The sequence below is a fragment of the Lepisosteus platostomus genome, chromosome 12 (assembly GCF_059453375.1).
Source record: "Lepisosteus platostomus isolate fLepPlt1 chromosome 12, fLepPlt1.hap1, whole genome shotgun sequence".
NCBI lineage: Eukaryota > Metazoa > Chordata > Actinopteri > Semionotiformes > Lepisosteidae > Lepisosteus > Lepisosteus platostomus.
In genome coordinates this window covers 45,872,284-45,885,989 of record NC_142622.1, presented here as the reverse complement: position 1 = coordinate 45,885,989, position 13,706 = coordinate 45,872,284, and the positions used below count along the sequence as shown (strand labels likewise).

Below are 13,706 nucleotides of genomic sequence, written 5' to 3'. Positions count from 1 at the left end.
GACCAAGATACTGATACTCTTCTCTTGAGACCAGGGGCTGAAAACCATCCCAACTCTGACAGCTGCCTCTCAGTGCACCAACTGTAAGGACAAAACACAAAATGTCCATTTCCCTCCTCCACACAACATTAAAAGCTCTCCTCACACTGACCTGCATCTCTCCTCTACTTACCTTCAACTCACCTTGTTCACTGAGGGAAGCCCAAGTCCACTTCCCAACCAGTAACACACCTTGCTCCCCACGGAGACAGATCTGGGAAAACAGCACCTTGTGGAAAATAAAGAAAAATCAGAACCCCCCCCATTCAATCATTTTTGACATTGATGCCAAAAAGATCAAACAAGGATAACATCTTAAACAACTATTTGAAAACCTATACTAAAAATGCAAGATGAGTTAGGAGTAAACTAAATCAGGCAGTGGGATAAAAAGTTTATTCATCACCAGTATTTACACTTTTCCATTCTGCTGGAATGCGCATGTAGAGTCACAGGTTCTTGCAGAAATATCACCTTAACTTCAGCTGACCAAATGCAGGCTCCTTGCCCCAGAGCTGGGCAATCTTGTAGGTTGGCATCACACTCGCATGAGGTGAGGGACCGATACATCTGCAAACAATGAAACCAATGAAAACAAATCAAGTTCAGTAAGAAGGCAGCCTTCATCTCCCTTTATACTACCGACAGCCAACTTCCAGGGAAGCTCGTGACCCTTTTGAATTACTACATCTGACAGGTGTCGCCAGGTCACTGGAATATGCATGTAGTGTAAAAAATTTATTCATCAGCTTAATCCTTCCTTTAACCGTGACTGATCACAACTGACCCCAACCTCAAATACTCATCTCACTGACCCAAAGATACAAAACCCAAATTGTTCTTGCTTCTCTTCCAAGATCAGTTAAAATGAAAGACTATCAAATACTCAGTTCTCCATGAAATGAACTAAAGACAAGGCTTTCATATTGTCCCACATTCCTCCAACCCAGATATTAGGGTCTTTCAAGTCCATTGTAAGTGCAAAACTAAGTAGGCAAAAGAAAAAGTTGGATCTACCATGTACTACACCATTGCTGCAACTCCTATGCACATGCCAAAGGTTGCCTGCCCAATATACTCTATGTAGCCAAATGAACCAACATAGCCAGAGTACCCAAATGTACCCAATGAAAAATGAAGTACCCCTTGTAACCAGTATTCTCAAGATGAACCATCTCTCTTACTGGGTAGAAAGACTCGCTACACCCACTCACCTGACTAGATCCTCTGATGTTACCATTGACTTTCAGCCTTTGAACAAGCACCCCATTCCTCCAGCAGATCTTGCTAAAGATCCCAGAGACCAGCCCCATCTGTACTCCACTCCTGGTGATGAAAGGTCATCCGTCTGGGAGCAAAGGTCTGGTCAACCCTTCCGGCAGCATAAAACCTAGTAGACCGTTTTGGCATGATCCTCTGCACTTGGAGAACCACAAGAACATTTACTCCCAGTTCCAGTTTTGTACTAAACTTGTAAAGTGTTTATGGTGCAGCATCTGTCCAGGATAAAACAGGAAAACACCCTGCAGAGAGCCAAGAGAAAACCCCCAGTCAAGGGCTCTTGCCACAGGGGAGGGATCCAGTGCGGTTCCTCCCCTGTGAGGAGAGCAGTTCCTGTGCCAACACCCATCACGAGTACCTGGTCGGAACCAGCAAGGAGTCTACAGTAGAGGAGGCTGTTGGTGTGCCACATCAACATTGTACTACTGTGCATCTAAACTGATTTATTTACATGTGTGCACCCATGAAATAAATCCGATGCAAAGCAGTAATTGTCTTACAGAGCCAGAATGGACAGCCAGTCAAGTGCACATTAGTATAGAAATGCCCCAACCAAGCAGGGAGGAAAAATTACCCAGAAAAAAGCTTCACCTCTAGAAACATAGTGTAAGTATTCAGCATGTTAAAGTCTGACATTATCCACCAGAATTGGTCCAAAAACTAAACACTAAATGGTTATATAGCATCAAGTTTGCTATGGATAAGGTTAGACAGGAAAGTGAAACTCACCTCTGCTCCAGGGACATGTCCTCCATTACACCACCTTTGCACCTGCTCCAAGATCCATGTGCATCCAGGAATTTCAAGGACTGCTTGCAGCACCTCTTCACTTTCTACTGTTCAAACCACAGAAGTCATTACATACCAATGGGCATCAACCGGTCACACAGCTGGTATCCAGTGAGCTTCCTCTGAGCAGGGTTCTCCAAGCCTGTCACTGCACTGTGCATTCACCAGGAACTGCGGAGCACTGATTGAACTATAATCAAATGCACAGATCTGCATCACTGCTGACCCATCTCAGGAAAAACAGCTAAACTTCCACCTCCTCTACTTACCTTCAAACCCACCTATACTAGGCCTCAAGAGTGCACCGATTGGAGTGAGAGCAAATAACATATCCACACCGAAGATGAGGGTTACGGCCCAAGAACATCAGCCAGTAGGATGATTGGTTTACCCACCACTCTTTCCACCTTATTCAGAGGCTCGGGACTTTCTGTAGATGAGAACTTGAAGCAGGTGGATCACCTCACCTTACTCAGGACGAAGCTAGCCTCCTCTCTTCTGAGGTGGACCATCATGCAACATGGCATCATGGACACAGACACCACTAACATTGACAGTTCTGGATCTTGTTGCAATACCCCAGGCCAGTTCTCACGCTGGACTTAGATGCTGTTGCCTCACTTGAGATTAGCTTGGATACTGGCTGAAACCAGAAATGAAAATTATTCAAAATCTGTCAAAAGACAAAAAGGTAGAAAATTTGAGAACCAAACTAAAAACCTTTAGCTTAACCAACTGACCAAGATACATGTTACCAAACCTATTTACAGTAGTTCATGTAGACGTATTGCACATTCAAGCACAACCTATCCTTAAAATCCAACCACCACTACCAAAAAACAGAATTGATTATGCATACAAAGTTGCATATCCAAATAAAATGGTACTTGAAATTCAGTCTTTTTAAAGAGACCCTAAAAGTGTATACCTAGTGCAGCAGAACCTTTGCCTTAAACTTCATTTGAGCCAAGCCGCTTCTGGTTTTGCAAAAAAAAATCCAAAACACCAAGGATCCACAGCAGTATGAAATCAAAACACTCCATCTTCAGTACCAAACAGCTACAGCCTTAACTGAGGTGAGAAGGCTTTAGAGCTTAAACACTTTAAACTGAAACAAAAGCGCGCAGTACTCAAAACCGATTGATAGGGCACCAAGTGGACTGAAGTCTTCAAGCTGCATCATGCACTCGACTATCATGGAGATAACACTTTGAACACATACTGATGAACCCATGGTCAAACTAAGACTCACGTTCCCCAATGACTAGAAGCACCTTTAAAAAGGCTTTCTGAAAGATCAACAGAACCACTTAACCAAGCTTCACAGCCAGTTTTACACCAATAACAGTTTGTGCTCATTGGTACACATCCAGTATAAGAAAGTCCTCAGACAGTCTTCATGCAGCTCTCTCCCTCACAAGGCACAGTACACAACCACTTCCAAATCAGCTGGAAACTCACTCCTTTGTGCACTAAACCTCTGACAGGATTGATTGTGGTGGACATTCACAAAAGACAGTCTCAGTGGGTAATCAGGAAGACGCCATACTCAGCTTAGTTCCCCCTTTAGTTTACTCAATTCACTTTAAAATTTCCAATGTAAGATTTAGATACATGTGTGCACCCATGAAATAAATCTTACATACTGACAATTCTCTAATTTTCCAGTCATACCAAACAATTTTGCCAAATCCTCCCCAGTGCTTGCACAACACTTTCAGTATTTGACTTCCGTCCCCTGATTAACCAGTACTTATGCTACAGTGACACTTTACCATTAAGGCTAAAAAACCATCAAAGCACCCCAGCAGCTGCAGGCTACATAATCAGAGTCTCCTCTTACCTGGACTAAAGTCAACTTTGGCTCAACCAGCCAGGTGGCTCAGGTACTCCTGGGAACAGCCATCAAAAGGCTGGTGTGCAGAGCACCAGTCGGAAAAGAAAGCCTCTCCTACCTTTGAAGGTGGTTCAAGCCCACAGCTGCCCCACACAACCTCTGCAGTGTCTACTCTTGAGTGGTAAGGAACTCGCTGATCTGACTGGGTCTCCCGACATGGTATTTCACTGTTTGAACCCATCTCCAAGGAGTCTCAAGAGGAGGAGGCTGCTGGTGCTACAATTGCTTAAGCAAGAAACATCACCAAAACAAACGCCTACAGAAAAAAAGCCTGCAGTTCAACAGGAAGCTAAACTTGCCCAGTGAATCCCAAAACTAAGCCTAGTATAAAACTGAAAAGGCATTGCATTTGGAATTTGCTAGAAAAGACACTTAAAACAAGATACTTTTAATCAAACACTATAGTTTGATATTTCCATTGTCCTTGATTTGGGAAAGGGTAGAGAACCACAGTCCCAAGATGCAAAGTGCCAAAACTCAATGAGTGGACAATGTTCTCCACAACCTCCCACGTGTTCAATATTCACAGAACATTCCCGATATCCATTCAGACGGCCAATACGGTTCAATGGATTCTCATCTCCAAACAAGACGTCCATCAGCACTGTTTGCATTCAGGTGGGCAGGGACTGGGGAGTGCCAATCAAAGCATTCCACTCTAAATAAAAAAACATTCTAGAGTCACTCGTACCCCTCAGCACCACTGTGGTCTAGCCACATTGAGAGGCTGTTCTGTGAACAAATAACCAGGATACCACTCTTCTCTTGAGACCAGGAGCTAGAAACCTCAATAGCATCCTTTCTCCAGTGACCATCCTCATCTTCAACCACTGTAAAAGCAGCAAGACTAACCACTCCCATCCTCCACACAGAGGGGACCAGGATGTGCTGTGCAGACTGCTCCCAACTTTAAAAGCTCTCCTCACACTGACCTGAATCTCCCCTTTTCTTACCTTCAGCTCACATTGTTCACTCGGCACAGCCCAAGTTCACCAGCAGTAATGCTCCCTACTCCCCAGTCTGACAGCCGTGACCTGCTCATTGGAATACAGTGTAAAAAGTATATAATCACTACACAGATCCTTAAATTCCTGGTGGAGCCATCTCAAATGCATACACTTCAACATAACCCCAACCTTAAATACTGGTCTCTCCCTGACCCAAACAATTGTTCTGGCTTGCTTACTCCAGAAATTCTTGTATCAAAACACTGGCTTGAATACTGAAGATGACCACTAACAGACTGCAAGTTAAAATTGGTTTCAAAATCAAAGACTCAGTTCTCCATGCAGTAAACTAAAGATAAGGCATGGCTTTCAGATTGTCCTGCATCTCTAACCTGATAACCATCTTTCAAGTCCAAAAAAATAGCCAAGAGTAACAGGAGTTTACACACTATGCTACATGTCCCATGCACATGCCAAAAGTCATCTGCCCAATATACACCATACATCAGTCTACACAATTGTACGTGAACCCAGAGTATCCGGGTGTATGTACTGCACCCAATGAAAACTTTACCCATGTAGCTAGTGTACACATTGTAGTCAAACCTGGATCGTCTGATGTCAATGACATTCAGACTTGGAACAAGCTCCCTACTCCTCCAGTAGACCTTCACAGAAAGAGACCGGCCCCATCTGCGCTCCACTCCTGGAGATGAAAGGTCCTCCCTCAGGAGCACAAGCCTTCTCATCCCTACTGGCAGCAGAGAGCCTGAAATGGAGAGAAGGATTTAACCCAAGTCCTCTACCTTTATTAGAAACAGTCAACCCTGCATTTTCACTACCAACAGGGTCCAAGTCAAACCAACAGGACAACACCCTGCAGAGAGCAAAGAAAATCCTCCAGTCCACTGTCGTGCCACAGGGGGGCAAGTGCAGTTCCTGTGCAAACACCCATCAAGAGAACCTGGCTGACATGCTGTCTCCTCAGAGCTGTAACCAGCCAGGAGTTCGATTCATCAGGTCACAATTGAACTAAAGTATATCCAAAGTGATTCATTTACATGTGTGCACCCATGAAATAGATCACATACAAAAGCACTAAATTAGTCTTTGAGAGCCAGAATGACAGCCAGTCAAGTGCACGTCAGTGCCTCACTCAATCAAGGAGCAAACCCAAAAGACAGACTAGACAAATCAAAGCTACACCTAATTTCTAAATGGATAGCATGTTAGCAATGAGGTCCAAGAGTTTAACACTAAGCCTACAACAAAAGTACCTTTTCCTCCATTATAACATTTTTGCAAATGATGGGGTCATTTGATAAAATTTGGACTAAGCAACATGAAAGATACCCAAATGTGAAACACACACCAATACCAAATGGTTAGAGAGATTTAAAATTTGGTTTGGATTAGGTTAGACAGGAGAAGAGTTGGTACAGTGTCCTCCTAGACAATAACTGCAACTGCTCCAAGATGCATGCATCCAGGAAATTTAAGGACAGCTTGCAGCATATCTTAGCTCTCCCATTTAAAGTGCAGAACTTCAATACTCACAGTAAGGCATCAACAGGTCACACAGCTGGCATCCTTTCGGCCAGTCCATAAGCTTCCTCAAACAGGATTCTCCGGGCCTGTCACTCCACACCGTGCATACGGCTGGCCAGGGACTGGGAAGCAAATCACGGCTGACCAAATGCACAAAGTTTGACTTGCACCTCCCCTCTACTTGCCTTCAAACTCACCATTACCTTGGCCACATGGGTGCACTGTTTGGGTTAGGATCAATAATCAGATCAGCATTGAAGTTGCAGGTTATAGGTTAGGGTCAGGAATTTCAGGTAGTGGGATGACTGGTTTACAGTATGCAGAGTCCTGACAATTTCAGCTGATGGGGGGGGGGGGGGGGGGGGGAAAGTGAGCAGATACATCACCTCAGCTTTATCCATCCAATTCGTTACCTCTTCTTAGACCTGGAGCACATGCAGTGATCAATAGCCACTCCTACAAACTGACCTTGGTAGCTCTGTGATGGACAGTCATGCAGTTACTGAACTCACCTTTCAGCTATAGTTCCTCCATTGACACAGCAGACTTCCAGGGAAGATCTTGTTGTAATACACCATGGTTGTCACCAGCAAAGTTTAAATTTACAAAGTTCAGTGCATCCATCTCAAAACAAATTGACTCAAGTCCACCTTGAACCTTGACTGATCAGAGCCTATTCTTAAAACATTGGCCTCTTACTGGCCCAAATAAAGGAAACCCAAATTCCTTGCACTGTTCATCCAAGATACAGATGCTCTTGCTACAAGCAGATGACAGGATACTGACTGAAACGGGTTAAAACATTTATCAAAAGCAAGAACATTTGTAAAACAAAGCTAACATTCTCTAGCTACATTTAAAAACAAAAAGTCTCATTAAAACACTAAATGTCATCCACTACATTTACTGCAGAACCAGCTATTTTTCCTTAACCTAAAAGGATTTTCAGCTTAATGTAAAACCAGATTTACAACTTTTCCAAAAAAGTCACCTTCCACAGTAAGTGACCAAACACATTGATAGACCACTGTAAAAGGATTAAAGGCTTCCGTCAGACCAGGAAGATTACAGCTTGTATAAAATCCAAATCAAGCCACTTATAAAACTAAACTCCACATTGCAAAGTGACTAGACACGCCTACAAATGTGTTCTAAAAGATCGAGATCCACAGTCGTAAGAAAGACCAAAGCACTAATCATGTTCAGCACCAAACAGCTGCAGCCCAGACTGAAAAGGTTTTAGAGCTTAAACATTCAGAACACTTGCAACTCAAAAGCACAAATAACACTCAACCTAGTGATAGGCCACAACCAATGAAACCTTTCAGCCACTCCATGCATTCTATGAACAGAGATTACAGCCTGTATACATACAGATCAAACCCTTCATAAAAGCAAGTCTCACATCCACAATGACTAGAAACACCACCTTTACCACCACAGCTCCTGTGTATTGACTGTTGTACAGGATACTAATAAACTGAATGAAACAAAGCCACAAAACTCCAAACCTATTAATATACCACTGTTAAAGGATTAACAGATCACTAAAACAAAACACTTGATTTTCATCTAATAAAAGCTCAGGGCTGCAGTAAATGTGACTACACTGGCTTACAAACAAACCTAGAAATATTTAGATTAAAAACTCAAAAGAAGCCAGTAAACTTACCTACCACAGTACTACCAACATTTTAAAAGTCAAAAACTACCACAAATCACAGGAGCTCCTTCACCTGCTGCAGCTGGGAACACACTGGCTCCAGGGATGCCTTATAAAACTCCTCAGGGAGATCAACAGGAGCCAATCCCAACTTGTGATCAGGTCCCACCTCCACACCCCCACTGTTTCCAATTCAACACAACTGCTTCCAATGACTAAACAAGCATTTACCACTTCATCTGTTAATCAGAAGACATTACAATCAGCCATAGAGAACTATCCCACCACTACTTATCCATTAGGTATCAATTGGTTCTCAAACAAAAGAAAAAGTAACTTTTTAAAAAGAGTGGAGGAACAAATAACCATGCGTTCAGTTTGGGAAGACTGGAGAAAGGTATGATATCTGAAACATACTTGAAGTAAAACAGAAATATTAACCAGTACAGACAATGATTCATTTGCATATACAACTAAAATACAAAAGCACTTTCTGGTCACAAGAATTTGCATGGAAACTGGTGAGCAAGAGACTAGGATAGAGGTCTTATGTCTGAAAACGTCCTTATTTGGAGGGAGCACAGTACTACACACTTGATCCAAACCAGTTTTAAAATGATAAAATGCATATAGAACCAAGAGATTCGAGCCCGAGGTATCCATTCACCTTGAGAGCTCCCATCTCTTACCACTATATGGGTACAGAGCAACATACAGGTTCTGCTAACAGACTCCATCACAGATAAGTACAACAGACTACTGCATGTTGTCACACTCTCAAAAGTAAAAGTAGCCAAGAGAAAAATGTTGAGTTTCTTGATGTACCGCACAGAATGTTCCAACTCCCATGGACATGCCAAGAATTACTTGTTGTTTGTGAAAAGAAAAAGGGAAAATTCATCTCCCACAGCAGTGTAATACAACTTGAAGCCAAGCTAGAACACTCATTTTAACAAATATGTAACCAATTACCATATGCACCAGAATGAACCCAAATGTATCACAGACTCAAATATACAATGTAACAGATTAATCAAAGTGTACACAATGTACCCACAGTACTCAATTGAACATAGTATGCACCAATGTACCCCAATATACTTGAAAGTAACCAAATAAACCCTTATGTATGAAGTCTCTCCTCCTGGATGGAAACTCATCTCATCCTCTCACCTGACTATCTTCACCCCCAAATATGACTTCCAGTTTTGAAACAAGCACCCCACACCTCCAGCAGATCTTGACAGAAAGATGCCAGGTACCAGCTCCACCTGTGCTACATGCCTGGTGATGAAAGGTCTTCCTTCTGGACCCAAGCCCTGGTCAACCCTTCCGACAGCAGAGAGCCTGAAATGGAGAAAAGATTAAGACCATTCTCTGCACTTGTTAGAAACAGTAAGGAAGCTCAACCCCAGATCCAGGTTTGTAATGAGCTTCCAAAATATTCAATGTAGCACCAAACCAGGACAAACCCAACAAGGAAACAGTGTAGAGAGCAGAGGAAAAACCCCAGTCCAGGTCTTTCCACAGGGAAAGGATCCAGTGCAGTTCCTCTCCTATAAAGAGAGCAGTTCCTGTGCTTACACCCATCAAGAGAACCTGGCTGACATGCTGTCTCCTCAGAGCCTCAACCAGCAAGGAGTCTGCAGTGGAGGAGGCTGCTGGTGTGCAGGGTCACTGTTGTACTGCAGTGTATAAAAAGCAATTTACTTACATGTGTGCACCCATGAAATAAATCACATACAATGCAGTAATTCAGTCTTTGAGTCAGAATGACAGCCAGTCAAGTGCATGACAGTGTGGGAGAGCTCCAACCAAGCAGGGAACAAACCCAGAAAGAAAGCCAAAAAGGTTTAACACATTAAAAACCATGACATTTGCAGACAAAGATATCCAAGAGCTTAACTTGGACTATGCCAAAATGGACTTTTCATCCTTCAGAAGAAAGGATAACATATACAAAATTAAGGGGTCACAGATCTGGAGTAGGTTAAGGAAAAATTGAAGGGGGGTGGGGGGGTGGGGAGTGAAACCCACCTCAGCTCCAGGGACAGTGGACACTACCCTTCCACCTGCTCCAACATCCATGGGCATCCAGGAAGCCTAAGGACAGCTTGCAACACCTCTTCACTTTCCCCACTGTTCAAAGCACAGGACTTCCATACTCACAAATGGACAACAAGTCACAAAGCTGGTATCCTTTTAGTCAGCCAGTGAGCTCCCTCTGAACAGGATTCACCAACCTTGTTTCTTCACACTGTAGATTCATCTTGCCAGGGATTGGGGAACTCAATCATTGGATTAAAACCAATTAAACAATCAGCACCAGTGTTGACCAACCTCACAAAGATCTTGACCTGCACCTCCCTTCTACTTACCTTCAAACTCCCCTTTACCTTGGCCACAAGAGTGCACTTGAGTTAAGAGCAATAATTGGATCAGCATTGAAGATGCTGGGCTGGGCTGATTGGATTACTGACCAGCGTTTCCTGCAAACTGCCCATCACAGAGCAGCCAAGGTCAGAGATTCAGACAATAGCTGAAATAGGCACGGCCTTCTGCTTCCTCAACATTCTTCCTTTAACACAGCAGACATCCAGGGAAATTGGATCCTTTTGCAATATCCATTAATGGTTGTCAGCGGCTCACTGGAATTAACATGCAGAACCAAACAAAAACAATGAATCCAAAAAGTCCAGTTTCAAATTCAGTGCATCCATCTCAAAACATACAGATGGATTCAACTCCACCCCAGTCCTGATGGATCACTGATCCGAACCTTCACTGCTGGCTCCTTACTGGTTGAAAAAGGAAAAAACAAAAACAAATCCTTGCCCTGCTCACCCAGAAAATAGATACCCTTGCTTCTCTTCCTTGACATTAGCTTGCAAGCTTCTTAGGCAAGAGACTAGAATTCTTCACCTTAGCTTCCCCCTCCCCACAAATACTCAGATCTTCAAGTCAGTTTACAGAAGTTTAACATTCCTAAAGCAATGGAAAATAAAATACTCAATTCCATTGACCCCCCCCCCCAATGTGGGCATGGGGTATATAAGCACAATGTACACCTAAATAAAAAGTACCAGCACATCTACAGAAAACCAGTACCAAGCTTACAGTACAAAGAAATTTGGCAAAGTTGTATACCCCATCAAATAGTGGTGGACAATGCTTTTTTTTTTTTTTAAAAAAAAAGCAAGCATCAACACACCCCAAGAGGTGCGGTAAGTTTTGTATAAAAATGCCCCCCCCCCCCTCCAAAAAAAAAAAAAAAGACCAAACACACTAACCATCTTCAGTACCAACAGCAGCAGCCTTGATTGGAGCTCCATAAGAGGGGAAAGGTTTGAGCTTTAACACTTCAAATTGATTTCAGGCTTCCAGCCACAGCATGCTCTCTACCATTAGGGAGATTACAGCTTGTACATATACAGAACAAGCCATTGGTAAAACTAAGCTTCACATTCCCTAATCAAGGGAATCAAATGTTCTAAAAGGTGTAAAAATAGGAATAGTTTACTACCATAGTATCCTGTATGGTCACAGGTCAATACGCAGGAGCCAAGGGAAAAATGTGCTCCTGTTTAAACTGGCTTACTACTTCCTAGGTTTCCATACTGCTCTCTCCCTTCTCACAAGAGAATACATACCACTTCCACTCCCTCCACTTTCTGTACTTAACCTCACAACATTGCTTTTAGTGTAGGAAATTGGAAACAGAGCCTCACTGGGCTAAATCATGAAGTCCACCTTACACTAAATGGAGCATAGGTTTTTGCATTTTTAACTTTAATTCAGTTCAAAATTTCAGTCAATGTAAGATTTAGTTACACGTGTGCACCCATGAAATAAATCTTACATACTACCAAGTCTCTATTTTCCTGTGGTACCATAAGCAAAATAATTTATGGAAATCATTCAGTATTGATTTACCACTTTATCCTTTAAGCTAGAAAAGGAATGAAGCCCAGCAGCTTCAACGAAACAAAGGCTTTAAAAATCAGGGTCCCCTCCTGCCTGTCGGCAACAGTCAGCTATGGCTCAACCAGCAAGGTGGCTCAAGTGCTCCTAGAAATAGCCATGTCAAGGCTGGTGTGCAGAGTGGCAGTCTGAACAGAAAGCCACTCCTACCTTTGAAAGAGGCTCAAGTAATGTCAAGCCCAGAGCTGCCCCCACACAATCTCCCCTAGTCTGTACTCCTGGGTGGCAGAAAACTCAATGAGCAGCTCTGACTGGGTACCCCAACACTCCTGTTGTCAGTTTAGAAACACTTAACTCCTCCAGCAGATCTTGACAGAAGAGAAAGCACCATTTCTATAGTTTGCCACATCTGCACATTCAAGGCAAATAAAGGTCATCCCTTTGGGAGCAAAGGCCTGGTCAACCCTTCCGACAGCAGAACCTGAAGTGGAGATTTAGATATGATCCTCTGCACTTGGAAACTGTAAGAATTTTTACTCTCGGTTCCATACTATACATATCAGTATATAGTGCAGCGCACAGAAGTTGAGGGAAAAAAAAAACCTACACCTCAAATTAAACATGATAGAAAATCAACAGAAGGCTTCCAAAACTAACAGTAGGCCAATTCTTAAGGGAAAAAGGAATCACTTCATTAATACTCACATACTGGTTTTAAAAAGCCACATGTACACAGAAAACTAATCTTTAACCTACTCTACATAAACAGGATACAAGAGTAAAACTCACCTCCTTCTAGACACTACCTTTGCAACTGCTTAAGATTTATGGGCATCCATAATATTCAAGGACTGCTTGCAGCACATCTTCACCTTCCACTGTTAAAAACACAAGACTTCAATACTTACAGGTGGGCATCAACAGGTCACACAGTCAGTATCCTTTTAGCCAGCCAGTGAGCTTCCTCTGAACAATTCTCCAAGCCCTCACTCCACACTGTGCATTCAGATAGCCAGGGAATGAGAAGCTCTGAGTATTGCAGTGTAGTGTAGTTTAATTCACAGAAACAATCAGAACCACTGCTGACCAGCCTTATAAAAAGCCGTTCTGTGCAAGAAGCCTAAGGTTTACACACACTGTTCCAACAAAATCTCAGCTGGAAACTCCACCAGCATCCTCTCTCAAGTGAATGTGCTCATTGTCGCCATCTGCCTCTCAGAATGGCACCTGAAAGAGACAAGGGTAGCAAAACAGTGATGACCACTCCACTCCCACAGAAAGAGGACCAGAGCAAGTGCCATGCAAACTTCTCCCAGCCTTAAAAGCTCACCATGTTCACTGAGGGAAGCCTCAAGACCACAAGCAGCAGCACAGTTTTCTACAGTCCAGCAGAGACTGGAACACCAGCATGTTGAACAGAGTAGGGTCTTCACTGATGTTTCAGTGAAAGTGCCAAGTCAGGATATAAAGCCTCTTTCTTATTGCTGGTATGAGCTCTAGAGAAGAGATTATAGTATTTACCAACAAGAGTTTCATACACTAAAATCAGACAAATGTTGGAAAACTAAGAGTATGTCTAAACCAAAAGCAGATAGGGACTTCCCCCCATACTCTCAAGCAT

The 13,706-nt window shown here is 42.9% G+C and overlaps 1 long non-coding RNA gene across 2 annotated transcripts in view; it reads right to left on the bottom strand.

Moving 5' to 3' along the window:
- LOC148651664 (uncharacterized) overlaps positions 1–13,706 on the bottom strand; it is a 46,036-nt gene that overhangs the window by 6,367 nt on the left and 25,963 nt on the right. The window contains exons 6-10 of one of the 2 annotated variants that reach the window (XR_015925805.1): positions 13,416–13,581; positions 1,254–13,312; positions 514–609; positions 173–268; positions 18–81 (exon numbers count right to left, since the gene is read on the bottom strand). This is a non-coding gene — a long non-coding RNA (uncharacterized LOC148651664). Of the gene's footprint in view, positions 1–17; positions 82–172; positions 269–513; positions 610–1,253; positions 13,582–13,706 lie in introns of both variants that reach the window. The other variant, XR_015925806.1, reaches the window with a different exon arrangement.